This window comes from Ochotona curzoniae, unplaced genomic scaffold (genome assembly GCF_017591425.1).
Source record: "Ochotona curzoniae isolate NIBS_2020 unplaced genomic scaffold, NIBS_Ocur_1.0 scaffold_4506, whole genome shotgun sequence".
NCBI classification, from domain to species: Eukaryota; Metazoa; Chordata; class Mammalia; order Lagomorpha; family Ochotonidae; genus Ochotona; species Ochotona curzoniae.
The window spans coordinates 68,988,387-69,007,860 of record NW_024467119.1 but is presented as its reverse complement, the minus strand read 5'-3'; the positions used below and the strand labels follow the sequence as shown (position 1 = coordinate 69,007,860).

General features: G+C 44.6%; 1 long non-coding RNA gene across 1 annotated transcript; it reads right to left on the bottom strand.

Annotated features, from left to right (window-relative positions):
- Nucleotides 1-11,734: 11,734 nt before the first annotated feature.
- On the bottom strand, nucleotides 11,735-13,686 carry LOC121147368. Its single transcript, XR_005882369.1, has 2 exons — nucleotides 13,574-13,686; nucleotides 11,735-12,119 (listed from the first exon to the last, which is right to left on the bottom strand). It is a non-coding gene; the product is annotated as an uncharacterized LOC121147368 (long non-coding RNA).
- Nucleotides 13,687-19,474: the final 5,788 nt, after the last annotated feature.

Below are 19,474 nucleotides of genomic sequence, written 5' to 3'. Positions count from 1 at the left end.
GATAGCTACTGTCAGCAATGATACCGCACCTCCAGAGCAGGGGTTCCCAAATTGGGAACGATGGTCCGATGGTCCGTAGGATACATCCTGGGACAAAGTTAGAAATTGCAGCACAGGGCAGGTGCGCGGCACAGAGGTTAAGGGCCGCTCACGGCCCACAGCCGAGTGCCTGGTTCCAATGCTAGCTCTGCCTCTGGACCACCTGCTTGATGATGCAGGCGCCAGGAGGCAGCTCCAATCCTTGGGGCCCTGGCTCACATGGGAGCCTAGGATTGACTTCTGGTCTGCTAACTTTGGAGATGGAAGTCCTCCTTTTGCCTGCCACTCTGTCACTCTGCCTTTCAAATAAAATTATCGTAGATAGATGATTAACTAAAAGAGGAAATTGAGGATGCGAGAGGGAATGGGGTTGGCAGGAAGAAAAGAGAAGGGAGGGAGGAATGAATGACGCTACAGAGTCCCAAGGTCAACTATGTTTTCTTCCAACAATACATATTTGAGAAATCCATGTAACTTTGTATAACTCAGCTTTTTCCTGAAGTGGATTAATAATCAACCGGACTGTTTTCCAAAGCTGTGTTTTTCAGCACTTCATTGAATGAAACCACTTGTGTGGAACCCATTTGTACACAAGCTGAGAATAAACAAAAACTGTTCAGTGTTAGTTTCCATTCTCTCTGGCTCTCTCCACAGCCCTTGACCTCTCTTACCAGCTCATAGTTGACTAGGGAAAGGCTCACTGGTGCAAAGGTCACGTAGTCAGCCTGAGGCAGGTCATGGGCAGGTGTTTGGGAGGTCAAGCCAGGGAGTGGGGTGCAGCCAGGTTCCTAGGGAACTGACATGCTCTTCCCCAGCCTAAAATGCCACTTGGCAGACTTTTCTTCTGCCAAGTCAGGCAACATATTGGTCTCTTCCAGAACACAAAGTTTAAAGCTCCTCGGGACTTTGAACCAAACCAATTTTGTTAGCTTTAGCGTTCTGCATCTGTCAACACCTATGACTGGGGGACTGTAAGCCTAACCACTGTTCGAAAGATACAGAAATGTGTTTCATTCTTTTCTAGGTTTAGTAATTCCTTTATTACATCACTCACCTGGCCTTCATTGTGTAATACATAGAAACCATACTGATTGAACAAAGGAGATTTTTAAAAGACATATATTTATGTATATGTGTGTGTGTTTAATTATTTGTTTTAAAAATAAGAGTTATGAAGATAGAGGGAAAGACAGATCTTTCATCTGCTGATTCTTTCCCCAAATGGTTACCATAGTTAGAACAGGGACAGCTTGAGGCCAGGAGCCAGGAGCTTCTTCTGAGTTTCCAACATGTGTGCAGGGGCCCTAGTACTTGGGCCATTCTCTACTGTTTTCCCAGGTAATTCACAGTGAGCTGAATTGAAGTGGAGCAGCTAGAACTCGAACTGTCACCCACATGGGATCCCAGCAAGCACACTATGTTGTGTCATCTCAGAAAGATTTTTTTTTAAGATTTATTTTAATTTTTCAAACTTGAAAGTCAGATATACAGAGAGGAGGAGAGACAGAAAGTTCTTCCATCCACTGATTCATTCCCCCAAGTGGTTGCAATGGCCTGAGCTGATTCGAAGCCAGGAGCTTCTTCCAGGTCCTCCATGCAGGTGCAAGGTCCCAAGGTCTCAGACCATCCTCAACTGCTTTGCCAGGCCACAGCAGGGAGCTGGATCAGAAGAGGAGTAAATTGATATCATAGCAGCTGAAATATTGCTGCTCAACAGTAGTCATTCTACCTCTAACTTGTTGAACGTATTTTATAGAGCATTTAAAGTCACTTAACAACGCTATGGTAAAAGGTGAAAAAGAAAAGAAGGGAGAAAGGAGGTGCCAATGCAGTAGCATAGTAAGCTAAGTCTTTGTTGGAAGAGCAGGCAACCCATATGAGCACCAGTTGTGCCCCAGCAGCTCCACTTGCAATCCAACCCTTGCTTATGGCCTGGGAGCATAGTAGAGGATGCTCCAAATCCTTGGGAGCCTGCATTCATGTAGGAAGCATAGAAGAAACTCCTGGCTCTTGGCTGCAAATTAGGCCAACATCAGTTACAGCCATTTGGGGAGTAAGCCAGTGGATAGAAGATCTTTCTGTTTGTCTCTCCTTCTCTCTGTAACTCTACCTTTCAAATAAAAATGAAGAAATCTAGAAGGAGAAAGAAAGAAAGAAAGGAAGAAAGGAAGAAAGGAAGAAAGGAAGAAAGGAAGAAAGAAAGAAAGAAAGAAAGAAAGAAAGAAAGAAAGAAAGAAAGAAAGAAAGAAAGAAAGAAAGAAAAGAAGGAAGGAAGGAAGGACAGAAGAAGAAAAAAGAAAAGGAAAAAATTGGAGAAAGGAAGGGAAAGTATCATTATATTCTTAGAATTGGTCTTTGGAACTACATTCAATTCGTTCCTTTATACTAACAAAAAAGTCAATTTAAAAATCTATTGGGCCCAGAGTGATAGTGTAGTGGTTAAACTTCTCGTTTTGAACGCGCCGGGATCCCATATGATTGCCGGTTCTAATCCTGGTGACCCTGCTTCCCATTCAGCTCCCTGCCTGTAGCCTGGGAAAGCAGTCAAGGATGGCCCAAAGCCTTGGGACCCTGCACCCGCATAGGAGACCTGGAAGAGCTCCTAGCTTCTGGCTTTGGATTAGCTCAGCTCCAGCCATTGCAGTCACTTGGGGAGGGAACTATTGGACGGAAGATCTTCCTCTCTGTCTCTCCTCCTCTCTGTAAATCCGCCTTTCCAATAAAAATAAAATAAATCTTTAAAAAAAAGATGCATACTATTTCATACAAATTTTAATTCAACAACACTACGTATACATATAAATGTATAAAATATAATACATAATCTACAAACATAATCACTATCCATAAATAAGGCTGTCTATCCAGTGTTCTACAGTCACCCAGCAGCAGCAATGATTTGTGCACCTTTGGAGGGTGTCTCCCTCACATCTCACTGTGCCTCTTTGCTCCTCACTTCAACAAAAACAAAGGGCAGTGACCTTTGCCTTGTGTCCCCAGTGGTCAGTAGAGCTCTGTGCTCCCTGCGGTCACATCTCCCCTGGCAGATTCCCCAGCCCCATCCTTTCAGAATGGGATGCCACGCTCAGTTTGCACCCAGTGCAAGTATGGACTTGCTGGCATATTGGCAGGACCCCCCTGTTGGACCACAGTCCTTCAGATCCATCTGTTCCTGAAGACATGCCCCACCCTAGGCCTGATCACAGCCACATCCCCTCACCTAATCAGCCATTTGTGCCTCTCTCCGACATTCCAACTGTCTTTGTTCTTAAGGGCCATTTAGTAAGGAGTCATAGGAGAACCTAGAGCAGGCTCCCCCTGGCAGGAGAGCTGCATGCATTTGGTTGCTATGAGAGTTGTATACACAACACAGCTGCCATGGATGTTATAGATCTAATGGGAGCTGAGGCCCTCAGCGCTAAGGAAAAAGAGAGAGAAAGAAAACATACTTCCGAGCTTTGGAAATGGCACACATATCTATAAATAGATGGGAGAGCGCAGGAGTGACTACAGAGTGTAGTCAGGCGTGTAGCAGGCCACTAAGCTGACCTTGAAAGGACAGTTATATCACACTGAGTCTGAACCTGATTTTTTCTTTTTTCACACCAAGAAAACTCCCAGGAAGTCTAATTTCAGAAGACCTTTTCAATGGTTAAAGGACAAGGCCAGGACCTAAAAGTATCTTCATTCACAGAGCTAGCTGCCTTTGCAATTAAGACAATTAAACACAGGCACTTGTCTCAAGGAGGAGGCGGAAAGAGAGAAGACAACTTTCAGGAATGGCCTGAGCTACAAGTAGTTTCCTGAGCCCACTGCCAGACTTCTCTAGGGGTTGCCATGCAGCTGCCATAAATGTGTGGGCAACTCCTGACTGCTCAGATGTTTCGGGAACGGAACACAAGAAACACGGAGCCCTAGAGTTTATTATATTGGTAGGAGGATCATTGTAGAGCCAGGAAACACTCCCTGAATTGGGAACAAGTCTAAACCAGATGCAGAATATGGTAGTTCCACCACAGTGCATAAGAAGGATGGTACCAGTTATAAACCCCCAATACATAATCCCAAGTGCTGTACTCCCAAATGTTGACATTTCCAAAAGCAAAAATCCTGGAAATTGTAACCCCAAGCAATTCAAGTTCCAAGGGTTGAAATCTTGCAAACCTCAACTCTCACTAGAAACAAAAGCCACGTTCAAGGTGTAGATTGCCAACTTCTGGAAAAGAGACTCAGTTTGTACACAGCATTGTGAAACACCTCAATTGTGTTTGATTCTGCCCCTTCACATCTGACCTTTAAACCCCCCTTTGTCGAGCAGAAAGGGTTCTCGAAGCTCACAGACACTCACTGGCACAGAGCTTCCCCCAGTGTCACGAACACACGCCACAGGGACCAATCCTTGGTTGGGATTTGACTGTCAACACAAGTCAACTCCTTATACTCACCACTGAACAACACAGACACTCGGATCTTTGCTCGGATACCCACCTGGCCTCAGGTGTGTTCTCCTGAAACTGTGCTGCCTCATTTACTCGAAAGTAAATAAGTAAATGCATACATACATAAATAAACAAACAAATAAATCTGTTATTAGGGAGTGAAGCAGCAGATAGGAAATCAACCTTTTTCTCCTTCCATCTCCCCCTCTCGTCTTTGCCTCCCCTTCCCTCTTCCGGCTCTTCCATCTCTCTGCTCTCTATCCTCTCTACCTCACTCTCTCTCTCTCTTTCTCTCTCTCAGAATTCAGATTTATTGATTTCCACCATGTTAAAAAAAATAGTATAAGTCTGATTGCATGAATGATGAATGGAAACGATGATTTTAAGTGAAAATTAACTTAGTAACAGAAACACATGACATCTGGCTTCCATCACCACATCACCTTAGATTAAACAAATTGCCACAGCTCTGAAAGCCGGGATGCGGCAGGCCTTTGCTGGCAGCATCCTTTGCACTGGGTCCATCCCCCACCCTCCCAGGCCGGAGGGGGAGGTGCTTGAGCCCAGCACAGTGTCTTTGATCCCACCCTCATCCTGAGTTGGAACCCAGAACAGCCCTTAGCAAGAGGCGTCTGTGAGGCCTGAGTAAGACGCAGCTGCAGTAGTCCTCATGTCCTTCCACTGGTTCTTTGGCCACGTTTTAACAAAGCCCAGAAGCAATTCATTCTCAGCCTCCTCATTCCTGTGGACCGGCAGCTGCTCTTGTTCCAGCTTGAAGGCAAGTCTCCTTTTCTGCTGGGTTTACACTACGTGCCAGATGAGGGGACAATGGACAGGTGCTCCTGGGCCCCCTTGTCAGACGGCATCCCATCTTGTGGTTTGCCTATGTCGAGAACATTCCCAGGTTGTTTATTCTCTGGCCTTTGTGCCTTTGCTGCACAGTGTCTTTGGGCATGTTTACCACTAACACATCATTTATTGTGGGGCTAATTACCTTGATGTTGGCTTTCCCGGTCACTTTTGTCTCTTTCAACATCTTATCTTCACTCTCCCCATCCCCACCCCCATGCTCTTGGCATGCTTGTGTGTATGTGTCTATCAAGCAAGTAAAAATAAATAATAATCATTGAATTGCAATTCTCACGGGTATTGTTAGCATATTGGCATTAGAATGACAGCAAACACTTGAGTGTTTTCAATGCACAGTTAGGTGCTTGATCTGTCCCTTGCCACCACGTTTGAGGAACGTGCTATTGTTATCTCCATTCAGCACATTTTGGTAGTGAAACTTAAAAAGTGACATGCCCCAAATCACAGAGAAGGCGGAAACTGCTCACAGACCCACCTCCCTGGCTCCCCAAAGCTGTTCTTCACCCCCAGGAGCACATCACCAGTCCTCCCATGAGAACAGCTGCCTTGTGTCTCTCTTCATTTGCAAAAAAGAAGAGGAAAAAGATTTAAAATAAGACAAAAGGAAGTTTGCGGTGGAGAAATCTGACAAACAGCACCTCAGGCAGGTGGCCCAAGCGAGCATCACCAAAGACAAGCGGTGACGTCACAGACCCTTGATGGGCAATGATGAGAATGTTACGTATTCCTCTCCACCGTCTTCCTTGATCACCTGTAACATAGCCCTGGGAGAACCATGATGAGAACATCAGCCACACGCAGGGAGGGACGTTCTTTAAACATCTGACCAGTACTCCTCACACCTGCCAGGTTCAAGGCAAGACATCACTTCCTCACATCTGAGCACCTGGGTTCCATTCTCAGCCTCACGCACCCCTGACTTAAGCTTCCCGCCAGTGCTGCCCTGGGAAGCAGCAGTGACGGCCCACATGATTGGGCTCCACCACGCATGCTTCTTGCAAGTGAGCTGGCACATAGCTCTTTCTTACCATGTGTCTCTCAAATACATAAACATGTAAAAGTTCTTGTTATTTTTCTCTGACAGCCTGAGAGACAGGGATCAGGACACACCTTCAAGTGAGTGGCACAAGAATTGCCTAGGCATTTCCTAACCGGTTGAGAGACCACCAGTGCGGAATGTCTTCTCTCCAGGTTCCCATCCTGACAAAGAGGGATCAGACATTAAAAATCCCAATATTCTTGAGCCCAGCGCGATGGCCTAGCAGCTAAAGTCCTCACCTTGAACATGCTGGGATCTCATATGGGCACCGCCAGTTTTCATCCCGGCCCAAAGCCTTGGAACCCTGCACCAGCCTGGGAGACCCTGTCTCTCCTCCTCTCTATATATCTGATTTTGCAATAAAAAAAATCTGAAAATCTTTGGTGTCTCTCTCTCTCTCCTTTCAAGAGGCACCCACCTCCCGGGGGTGCTGTTCTCTTCCCTTTTCTTTCTAAGTTCACCTGATCACTTTGCAAATAAAGCCGCTCTGTCTGCAACCAATCCCCGGCTTTTTATTTCTATACTAAGCTGAGAAAAAAAAACCCACTGAGCTTTGCCGGTAACAACAGAGACATGGAGAGAGCTTCCATCACTGGTTTATTCCCCAGACACCTGTGGCTGATGGCCCGGGTCAGGCAGAAACCAGGAGCCAGGAGCTTCATCCAAATGGGAGGACCTTCTGGGTCCAACGCCTGCTGACTCCCACGTCAGTACGAAGCTGAACCAGAAGTGGAAGAAGTAAGACTCAAACGCAGGATGCAGACGCCCTGCAGGGCACCTTAAATGCTGCCTGAAATGTCCACCACTACACAAAACTATCAGAGTTATTAAAAATAGTGAGGTCACAGGAGCTGTCAGGGCAGAGGCACAGAGGAGACGGAGTGCTTAAACGCAATATGGCATTCTGAGTGGAATCCTGGAACAGAAAGGGGGATTAGGGGAAAGTGACAAGGCTATGAACTGGAATATGAAATCTGAAATCAGTTCATCATAATGTGCATTGTGGATCCTTTAGTTGTGACATGGAAAGAGCAGATATTCACAATTAAAAAAAACTGAACTAGGGATATAAAAGCAATCTCTGTACTATGGGCAACCCTTCTGTAAATCTAGAACTTTCCAAAAACAAGTTAATTCTAAGAGGGATATCTTTATCAAAGAACCCACTGGAATACTATAAACACAGGAATTGAATCCTGCGGCTGATGTGGTTCTCCATCCCAAGAAATCATAGAAACGGAGCAGAGCAGTCAGCATCCTGGTGAATGGAAACATCCTGCTTGAAGCAGGATGTCAGCCAAAGTCTTAATTCATGTAGATTCCATATTTAAAGATCACGCAGTATAATTTGTATTTCTTCATTATTGCGATGACTTTTCAACTCAGACTGGAGCATGTGACAAATGAGGAGTTAATCTTTGGCAACTATAGGACGGAGTTCTTGCAGTTCTATGGAGTAAGTTTCTCAGCTGGTGCGCAGTAATTACACTTAACCTTGGCTGCGAAGGTCACGATGCAGCTCCAGCAAATGTTACAAACACTTCGCCTGTGTTGAGATGTTTCTTCCAGCAGGGGGCGCTGTTAACCATCAGATGTTCTGGCATTGGTTAATGGAGAAGCCTACAGTCTACTTGAAGTGGATTTGCAAGATGACGAAAAGAAAAAACATACCTTCCGAAATCTCCAGTAACAATATCACTGCTACGGCAGGAAAGGGATAGTGGACAACAGCACGCATGATCAGGCAAGGGCTGCTTCATGGAAGAGAGATGTATTGGATAATACCAGAAACAGCCTTTGGAGGTGCTGGCTTTGGTATACTGTATGTTACTGGCACAATTGTAAAGTGACAAAATTAGAGATACCTTTTCTCAGTCAGACCTGCGTCTTTGAGAAGAAACATTCAAAGAAGGGATTCTTGGAGTGTCCTGATCGGCCACTGTTTGGTTCTCTGGAGCACTTTACAGGATAACTGGTACATTCATATCATTTATCTAAGCAAGAGCGGCCAACACTCCCTACGCACGCTCACGTGCGCGCGCGCACACACACACAAAGGTCCATTTCAATTTTTCAATGACTTCTTCTTTCTATTAAGTCCAAATATAGGACAGAATTATTTTCGTAATGTGTATTTCTATATTTACTTTTAAAGGTTGATTGACTGATTTGAAAGAATTACGCAAAGAAAGACAGAGAGAGATCTTCCATCCTCAGATGGCCACAATGGCCAGAGCTGGGTGGGCAGGTCCAAAGCCGGGAGCCAGGAGCTTTTAAGTCTCCCACATGGGGGCAGGAGTCCCAAAACTCGGGCGGTCCTCTGCTTTCACAGACGCATTAACAGGGAAGGGAAGCAGCTGGGACTCAAACCAGTAACCACAGGGAATGGCAGTGCTGCACGTGGAGTCAGCTTGCTATGACATGACACCAGCCCTCGGCATCAAGTTTAGAGTAGATTTTCATTATGTTCACATGAAATAAGTGATTGAAGAAGTGGCCATGTGCTTGTCAGTCACTCTAGATCATGCCCACCCATTTTATTAAAAAAAAAAACAAACAAACTCATAAACACTTCTACCCAGGAATTAGAATTGCAGTATGTGTATGTTATACTGCGCTTTCTGGGAATTTTGAGGAAAACAACTAACTCTGTATCAATCAAAATGCTTAAATGTTACTTGGAAAAAAAAAAAACAGAAAGAGGAATAGAATAACAAGGGACAATAAGAAAAAAAGACCTATCATAAAAGTCCCTGGCATGTTGGGGACAGGTGGTCAGAGGATCTCCCTAGGATGCCAGGATCTCTGCCAGGATCCCAGGATCTCCCAGGATGCCAGCGCTGACGGAGGGCGGCAAGCTAGCCCCGCTTGTGTTGATCCAGGTGGGGCCAGAAAACTCAGTTCCTGAGCCCCGTGTCTCGTTAGCAGAGCAAGGTCCCACAACACAAGCCAAGGGAAGCCACACTCAGTGCGGGCCTCTAGTCATTCTTCTTGCTCAAGCTTTGTTGCAGAAAGGTCCAATTGTCCTATCTGGGGTCAACAAAATTTCTTTTTTTTAAGATTTATTCATTTTTATTGGAAAGTCAGATATACAAAGAGGAGGAGAGACAGAAAGATCTTCCTTCTATTGTTTCATTTCCCAAGCGGCTGCAAAGGCCGGGGCTGAGCTGATCTGAAGCCAGGAAGCAGGAGCCTCTTCCAGGTCTCCCACACAGGCACTGGGTCCCAAGGCTTTGGGCCATCCTCTACTGCTTTCCCAGGTGACAAGCAGGGAGCTGGATGGATGGGAATCAGGGCCACAGGGACACAAACCAGTGCCCGTATAGGATCCTGGTGTATGCATGGAAAGGACTTTAGCCACTAGTCTATTGCACCAGGCCCAGCATTTATTTTCCTTTGAATTGGCTCCTTTGAATTTTTTTTAATGTAATATTACTGAGGGGTTCGTTGCCATCTAAGTTGGGTGTTTGTTTGCTTGAAGTTCCAGAAAGATCTTAGACATTTTCTGCCTTGAAGACAGTACCAGCCACATGGGTAAAGAAGAATCCTATTTCAAAACATGATCTGGGCACTAACAATGCCCACTGCCTCTGGCTGACTGTTGTCTCCAGGCCCCCTCAATTATATACTTTTTTTTTGAAACAAGGAAGGGGCCAGCGTTTATAACACCCCCTTCCAATTCAAATAGCTCTGTGGTGTTTTCATACACCAGTACTTTGTGGCTCATAAACTCTAGGATTCCACTTTATTCTGTGCTGAAATCCTGAACCTCAAGGTCACAGAGAATGACAGAAGGAAAATATCCATTAATGATTTATTTAACCCACAGCAGTCTCAGATTTCAGAATTTACTACTTCCCAGGAGAAGACAGTCTGTTCTTGCTGACTTCAAGGAAGGTGAAGCCACAAAGCTTGATAACTTCGCCTACACCATGTGGGTTCAATCATGCTTTCTCTCATGTTTACTACTGAACGATTCATGCATTTACTTCAAAAGCAGAGCAACAGAGAGAGAAAGAAATGGAGATAAAGTTATTCCACCCATTGGTCCACTGCCTAAATAGCTGCAATAGCCAGGGTTGGGCCAGGGGGAAACCAGAAGCCAGGACTCCAGCCAGAACTCCAACATGGATGTCAGGAACCCGAATGCTTGGACCAACATCTGCTGCCTCCCAGATGTATTAGTAGGAAAGCGTGAGGAAGAGGAGGATCTGAGACTTGAACCAGGGACTCTGCTATGGGGTGCAGGTTTCAATGCAGGGGTCAAGGTTACCCATCGTGTCACCACATCCAGCCCTGGCTTACACTCTTACCCAGGCCCATCCTCTTCTACAAAATGCTGAATCAAGTTACTAAGACCAGTCCTTCAGGGTGAAGCTTACTTTCTTAATGGGTTAAAATACCAACAAATATAGATAAAAATATTTTTTTTAAAAATATTTTTTTAAAAAATGAAAGAGGGGCTGACGTTGTTGCACATCAAGTTAAGCCTCTACCTGCGGCATACTGGTCCCGTGACTCCACTTTCGATCCAGCTGCTTGCTGGTGCATCTTGGAAAGCAGCAGAAGATGACCCCACTTCTTGGGGTCCCTGCAACCACATGGGAGACCTGGAAGATGCACCTGCTTCCTGGCTCCTGGTATTGACATGGCCAAGCCCTGGCCATTACAGCCATTTTGACAATGAATCAGAAGCTAGAAGATCTCTCTCTCTCCCCCTCACTCCCTCCTTCTTTCTTTTTTTCCTCTATGTTGCTCTTCTTTTCTCTGTAACTTTGCTTTTCAAATAAACAAAAAATAATTCTTAAAGAATTGAAGAAATGTCAAGAAAGGAAGGAATGAGCAGGCAATCTGTGAAGGGAGGCCAAGGCATGAGAAGCATAAACACAGTAACTTCATTTGCTTTGATAGTCACTATCTACCCTACAGATTTGCATTTTCATTTCAGGGGTCTTTTCGGGGAAGAAGAGAAAAATTAAAACCCACAGCTGGGAGGAAAGGGGTGCTGTGGTATAGTAGCCTGGGCCTCCACTTGCAAGTGCTTGCATCCTATATTGGTGCTGTTTCAGCTGTCCCAGCTGCTCTACTTCCAACTCAGCTCGCTGCTTATGGCCTAGGAAAGCAGTGGAAGATGACCCAACTCCTTGGACCCATATACCCATGTGGGAGACCTAGAAGAAACTCTTGGCTCCTGGCTTCTAATTGACTCATAAGAACCCTTGTTCTCTAGAAAACAAAAACTAATGTGAAAAAAAAAATGTTTAGGAAGACAAAGTAACATACTTCATACTGAGAAAGAGAACAAACCAGCAGGAAATACTACATGATAGGGTATACACTCATTATCAACAGGATCAATTGGTCTGTTTATTGACAAGCAACCCTCAAATTTTAGTGGTATAACAGGTCTTTTTTTTCCATTGATAGTATTATCTACTACACTGATGTTATTAGCATGTCGAGAGGAGTGCTGCTCCAGTGCTGATCCAGGGACTTCGGTTGGTTAGGGTGGGGCCATCTCATAGCTCCACTTGCTGGAACATGTCACTGCCTCAGCCCAGAGAAGAGCTGGTGGGAAGTGGTCCCCCCAGCTCTGAACGCTTCCTCTCTCTTGGCTTCTCTCACAAGGTATTGGTCAGAGCTGGTAATAAGAGGCTATTACCAGGATGCCAGGGAAGGGAAGGCGCACAGCTATGCGGTGAGCTATGAACAACGGTGCCATAGCCTACAGCCTGTAGAGGAAAAACAAAATCACAGAGAATTACAAAAAGAATATCTTAGCATGCCTTTTTCCATAGCCAACCTAAAAAATAACTTTGTGTCTGGAATTCCTCCATCAGAGAAAAACTTCCTTGAGGCTTGAGCCCCTGTGTTTCTAACAGTTTCCCATTAAAATCCATTTGATCATCTGGAGCACAAGAACAGAAGGGCGGACATGATTCTCAGATCTCCTGAAAACAAGATCCAGGAGACAGAGGTCATGTGATGGGGTCAGGCAGGTGGCAGATGGAGTGGTAGGGGAGGAACATGTGATCAACAGGGGCAGAGAACAAAAAAGAGGGGTGTGTTGTCATGTCTACCAAGGACACTGGCAGGAGAAGAAGGGAGTATTAGAAAAACATGAAGAGACTGGATCAGAGGCATTGCATTTATGACTAAGACTTGAGCTTAGTTTATGTAATGGCTCGAAGCGTTGTAACCTAGGCAACTACAGTCTGCAAGCAGAGTCATCCTATGACCACCTTAGTTCAAGTAGGTGGATGTGAAGGAATGCAGTGCCGGCGAGAAGTGAACAATATATTGCTTTGTAGCTGTAAAGGGAGCAAAAAATTCTCATACTCTTGTTTCTGTGGTCTCATTTGATCCTCAAAGCAAACCCAGGCCAGCTAGGGAGACCTATTTGTGATTGAGTTTGTATCCTTATATTTAGCGTGTGATGTTCCAGAAAGGATTTAAGAGCCCTTGAAAAGATTTGCGAACTATACCAAGATATCAAAAAATAAAGAATACACTAACCATGTGCCATCTCCCCAGAAAGCATTAGAAATAATCTCACCCATGCATGAAAAACTTGGGCACTGGAAACTGCAAAATGTTGCTGAAAGAAATTGATCACCTGATCAGAAGGCTCTTCTGTGCTCTGGAATCAGAGGGCTCGATATTGATATCATGCCAGAAAGTGGGGAGAACCTGCAGTTAGCCAACAGCAGCTCTGTTGTGACACATGAACAGGTTTCCCAAGGCACTAGGGTCTCTCTTAAAAATGAAGCACCCCGAGCTGGACATTTGGCACAGTGATGAAGTTGCTACTTAGCATACCCACCCATCAGCAGGCCTGGCGTTCAGTCCTATTTCTGTTTCTGCTGCAGCTTCCTGCTAACATACCTCCCAGGAGGCAGCAGGGATGGCTCAAACACATGGGCCCATTCACAGTAAGAGAGACCAGGATGGAGTGGCTGGCTCTGAACTTCAGCTAGGTCCTTCCCTGGTGGTTACAGGCAGAGTGAACCAACAGATAGATTTGTGTCTGTCTGTCGCTTTGCATTTAAAAAAAATAGCCAGATGTTTGTTGACTAAAAATATGCCCTCAGCACATGTAGGAAATGAAAGAGAGGTTGCAGAACAAAATTTGTATCCTTTTGTTTCTTTCGTTCTTTCTAACTTAGCTTTATCTTCTCTCACTTACTCTCTTTCTGCTGTTCCTTTCTTCTTGAAAACTTTGAGAGTCTCCATGGTCTGCCACGGAGTGCAAGTGCCTGAGCCGAGCCTCCTCACAGGCTCAGACGGACGCGCACGTGGAGAATATGACAGTCTGTCGGAACCTGCAGAGGACACCTGGCACCACAACAGAGGTCAGAACAAATCAATCAAGTACCCCAGCCAAGTGTTGGCAGTGAAAAACTGGGCAAACAAGACTCTAAGGTGGACTATGTCCATCAGTGGATTCTGCAGAGATTTCACTGTGCTTGGAATGGTGAGATTGGCAGCAATTCAGAACTGTTGAACTAGCAAAACCACTTGAGCAAGACCCTCGGAGCATGCCCCACATTGGGGACCTGAGATGGGTGGGAAGCTGAGTGGAGCTTCTCCCTTTATCTCCCCCTTTACCCGAGACACAGAAAAAACAGTGTGGAAATAATAGTCTTAACCCACCTTCCAGTAGTCATTGAACCTTTGTGCCCTGATCAACGATGTAAAGATTGTCAAAAATTTTAAAAAATAAAAATAAACTTTGAGAATCAAGGCATCATATCATCTGCTAGTTAGCTCAGAGATAATACAGTTTCGGAAAATCCAAAGAGATACAGGAGTTGCAAGTGTTTTATAAATAGTGAATATGAAGACTTGTATAACCAGCATTCTTCCAAAGATACTTCCATTTAAGTTTTTACAGAACATTGATTAGTTCGAGCTGATCCTGTAGTTTCAATAGTTGAAATTGCAGCAAATGATGCTAGCATCACATATCAGAGTTCCAGTCAAGTCCCAGCTACTCCACTTCCATGCCACCTTCTTGCTAAAGTACCTGGGAAAACAGAGAAAGATGACCCAAATACTTGAGCCCCTCTCACCCTCATAGGATACCTGAGTGGAATTCCTGGTCCCTGGCTCCTGGCTCAGACCTGGCTGTTGCGAGCATTTGGGGTAGTGAATCGGCAGACAATGAATCTCACTAGCTCTCTTTCTCTCCCTTTCAAATATTCAAGAACATTCCTTGTGGAATTCATTTGTTAAACAAATAGCCATTAAGGGCATGCCTTCTGCCAGGCTCCCTTGTTGGATAGTGAATATCAAAATGAGTAAGAAGTGACCAAAATCCAGAAGCAAAAAATGAAGAATTCTGCTATGACCTTATTGGGTTTCACACATGCTGAAGAGTGATGCTTTGCAAATGCCACGTAAAATCTAGCCCAAACCCTGTGGATCTCTAAGGGCCTTCACTAAGTGAGGCTTCTGGAAACATCCTCCTCCTCCGGGGAGGGAGAGGGTATGATTTTTGCTGATGCCATGGCTCAACTGGCTAATCCTCCTCATTCAAGCACCAGTATCCCATATGAATGCAGGTTCAAGTCCCAGCTGCTCTACTTCCAGTCAAGCTCTCTGCTTATGACCTGAGAAAACAGTGGAAACTCACCTGAGAAAGCAGTGGGTCACTTTGGGACCCTGTACCCATACGGAAGACCTCCTAGTTTCCAATCAGCTCAGCTCCGGCCATAGAAGCCATTTGAGCAGTGAACCAGTGGATGAAAGATCTTTCTCCTTCTCTCTGTAAGTCTTCCTGTCCAATAAAAATAAAAAATTCTTTAAAAAGCAAAAGGAAAGAAACATAACTGGCTGTTCTTTCATGGTTTGAGTAAGGGTGGGAATGAAGAAAAAAAAAGAGAGAAAAGATGGTTCCTTTCACCTGATACCCAAGCACCTAGCAGCCAAGTCCCCGGCCCTAACACATGCACATGCAGAGCGTGTAATGGTTCCCCAGCTAGAGGTGGAGGGGCTTTCAGGCGTCTGTGACTTCCCATGAGTGGGAGCAGTCTCTTCCTCCTTGAAAACTTGTTTCCTGGACATGGTTAGGTCAAGGTCACAAGCAACCTCTTTTAAGAGTCTGTTTTCCCTTTCCATGAACGCCATGCCACAGACACATATTTTCACAAAAACATAGCAAGGCACAGAATCATGCCCTGCTCACGGGAATCTACTGACATTGTTGAGAACCAGCCTGCAGAGAATCTTCGCTGAGAGGGAATCAGACCAGGTGAGCCCTTCATCCTCAGGTGGTGGCAGCCACACCAAAGCTGGAAGTGAAGGAAGCCAGCCCAGCGCTGCTGCTTACACTCAGCTGATTCCTGTTCAGCCCCTCCGAACTGGTGACTGCCTGTGGTGCGATGCCTTTTTAGCAAATTCCCTCAGTTTTAGAAGGCAGTGTGTCGCTCACAAGGAGAGCTTTGTTTTAACTATTTATCTGACTCCAGGAGTACCGGCTTTCCTCTGGAAACAAAATTGTTGTCATATTGTAAATTATTCTTAATTTCTTTCCCCCAGTCAACTTTCCAGTATTGAGACAACTGTGCTGCTTCTCCCAGCTTCTCCCAGCACTCAGCCTTGCCTGACTGACTTACTGGAAGGCTTACAAAACAGGAAACATAAGCACCCCAGGAGGGCCACCCAGGCCTTTCTTCCTGAGGCAAATCTGGCAAGGATTTCCTTGAAGGTGACCTGACTTCAGTTACCAACGCCTTGATCAAATAGGAGGCACATCAGAACGCTCACGGAAGATAGAATTAAAACATTACTTTGTTGCAAAAACATTTGAAACCCATGCATACCAGAGATATTAAAAATATTTACACAAACAGTATCTTACAATAAAATTTTACTTGGATTTTTTAAATTTTTGCACCAGAGCAAGCATTTATAACCATCTTTTCCCATGAATTCTTTTAGTGCTCTCACATAATGTAAGCATACTATTGATTAATAGTGCAGCCTTCAGAACAGCCAGCCAGATGCTGAGTCATCCCTGAAGCTGCCCTCCAGACTGAGCTGGCAGCACATGACCATGACCGACAGTCGGGTAGCAGGAACTGTACGGGTTGATGCCTCCCCGTCCGTTCATTAACCTCATACTTGTTTGAGACTCACTGTGCCCATCTTACTGAGGATAAAGAAACGCTTCCTGGAATTGAGAGAGTGTGAAGATAGAAATCCGTGCACAAATACTTCCAGAACAGTTCAACAGGAACATGTGAGCTGTACAGCAGAGTTCGTTTTAAAGTGTAAGCTGAGGAAGGAAGCTCCAAGCCACCATCCCCTGAGGCTGCTTGGATGAATCCCATCTGTGAGGTTCCTTTGCTGCTTCAGGAACATGCCTGTGTTTCCCATGCACACTCAAAGACAGGTGTTTTACTTACTGATGTAGCTTTACCCACAACGTGCAAACTTGCTGACTGCAAAAGGAGAGAAAGAAAGAAGGAGAAAAGCAGAAAGAGGCGACATACACAGCAGTTAAAAGCTGGTCCCGCCTACTGTCATGATTTAATTCCAACTCTGAGATGAACAGCTGTGCTGTTTCATTCATTACTTAATTTCTCTGTGTCTCTGTTTCTGCATCTTGAAACTGAAGAGAAGAATGCTTTCTGCCTTGTCCTACGTGGCATGTACCAGGGTTTGAAGAGGGAGCAACACAAACAAAACCATATACAAGATGGAGGTTTTTGGCAGTGGGCAGGCAAGAGGGTTCCTCTTAGACAACAACGCAGTGCCTGCCGGGGGTTTCTATTTGTTTGATGAACCCTATTTCCTGTCAACTCAACTCAACTCACTTGTGAGATTTTTGTTTCCTGACTAATCATTTACCCTGTAGGACTCTTGAGGTCAATCATCGCACAGCTGGAAGGAAGAGAGCAACACATTTGGCAAACTGATCTAAGAAACGTGCTGCCCGAGGCTCTGGCCTTGCCAATCACGGACCTTGGCAATGTGATATTGCTCTGCTACAGCTTCCACTCTCAGAACCCGACACTGGTCTGTCTCGGTTCTTCTCTGGCTGCTGACGACTCCCTAATAACCTCTGACATCTGAACTTGTTATCCTAACAGCACCTACCTCTGGTGGATTCAGCTTTTGGCCCACTTATGCCTTACATGCAAAATGTCTTCACAGAGCTTGCAAACAAATATGGGAGGGACAGAACCTCCAGAAAATGCAATTAAAAACAATAATGAAATCTTGGAGCCAGCACATAGCATAGCAAGGTAATCTGCCTGCAGCATCAGCATGCCATATGGATGCCAGTTCATGTCTTAGCTGCTCCTCTTCTGTTCCAGCTCTTTGCTTATGCCCTGTGAAAGCAGCAGAGAATGGCATAAGTCTTTAGAACCCTGTACCCAAAGAAGATGACGGATTCTGGTGTCAGAGCAGCTCAGCTCCAAGCAGAGTGAACCAGTGAATGAAAGATCTGTGTGTGGTCTTTCCGTCTCTCTGTGTAACTCTGCCTTTTATTTTTATTTTTATTAATTATATTGCATTATGTGACACAGTTTTATAGGCACTGGGATTCCCCCCACCCCTCCCTAACCGCTCCCGCCATGGTGGATTCCTCCACCTTGTTGCATTACAAAAGTTCAAATTCAGTTGAGACTCTTTCATTGCAAGCATCTACTAAGCATAATAACTCTGCCTTTCAAACAAAAAACAAAATAAACCTTAGACACACACAATAAAACAATAATGAAATCTTATTTTGAGGGGGCCAGCATTGTGTACAATGGGCTAAGTTGCTGCCTGAGATGCCAGCATCCCATATCAGCTCCAGTTCAAGTTCTGGCTGCTCCACTTCCAATCCAGCTCCCTGTTCATGTGCCTGGGAATGCAGGGGAAGATAGTCCACGTGCTTGAGTCCCTGTCACCCTCATGGGTGACCTTTATGGAGCTCCTGGCTCCCGGCTTATGCCCAGCCCTTGACACTGAGGCCATTTAGAGAATGAACCCCTGGCTCTCCATTTTTTTTTTTCTGTAACTCTAAATAAATCCTACAATAACAAAAGAAATTTCTATTTTTTCCCATCAAAGAACGTTTTACTTATTTTAATTTTGTTTCTTCCAGTTAATTCTTTATTCTGCTTTTTTTTTCTCTCTGCTCATAGTAATTTATTCTCTTAAACATGACGGAATAAGATGAATAATTGAATGCTGGGGGAGATGTGGTAAAGTTGGCAAAATCCAACACTGCTCGTGGCACGCTTTGAGGCAGACATTTGGCAACATGAATGAAGACTCTTAAAGCCTTTCAAAGACTCTGATCTTCACTTCAGTTGTTTACCTAGAAATATAATCCTGAGTAAGGAAACACAGTGTTCATTGTAGAATCAAAAACACCAAAAAAACTAACCACAGTGTAATAGCTAAGAAAAGCTACCACAAGCAGCCAAGTACAGACTATGGGCCAGATGTGGTCCAATGCTTGTTTTGCAAAGTTTTATTGGAACAGAACCATGCTCATTTGTTTGCATAACATCTATGCTGCTTTTGTGGAATTATGGCAGAACTGAGTAGTTAAAAGAGATAAAAAGCATAACATATATTCATTATCTACCGCCTTACAGAGAATTGTTGGTGCTCTCTACTCTAGAACATAGCCATTGGTTAATAAACTGTGACTCACATATTTCTGAGACTACTTTGTAGCTAGTAAAAACAGTTTATAAAAAATGGAAACATGTTTCATGCTACAATAAAATAAGAGAACACAAGTTTTAGGTATAATTTAGTTACAATTATGTGGAGCAAAATATTTTAACAGAGACTGGAGGGAAGTAAAGCAAAGTATTAGTACTATTTGTCTGCAAGAGATGAGAAAGATATGCAATTTCTTCTTTGTCCTCCACTTTACAGCTTTCCTTCAGTTTATATGAATGCGTTTCGCCATGAAGTATGAAAGTAAGTATCAAATAAAATTTAAAAATTAGAGGCAGACATTGTGGCACAGTGAGGTACCACTTGTAATACCTGCATCCCACATCTGAGTGCCTGGTTATCAAACCCCTCAGCCCACCTCACCTTCCAATACGACTTCCTGCTAACGTGCTCA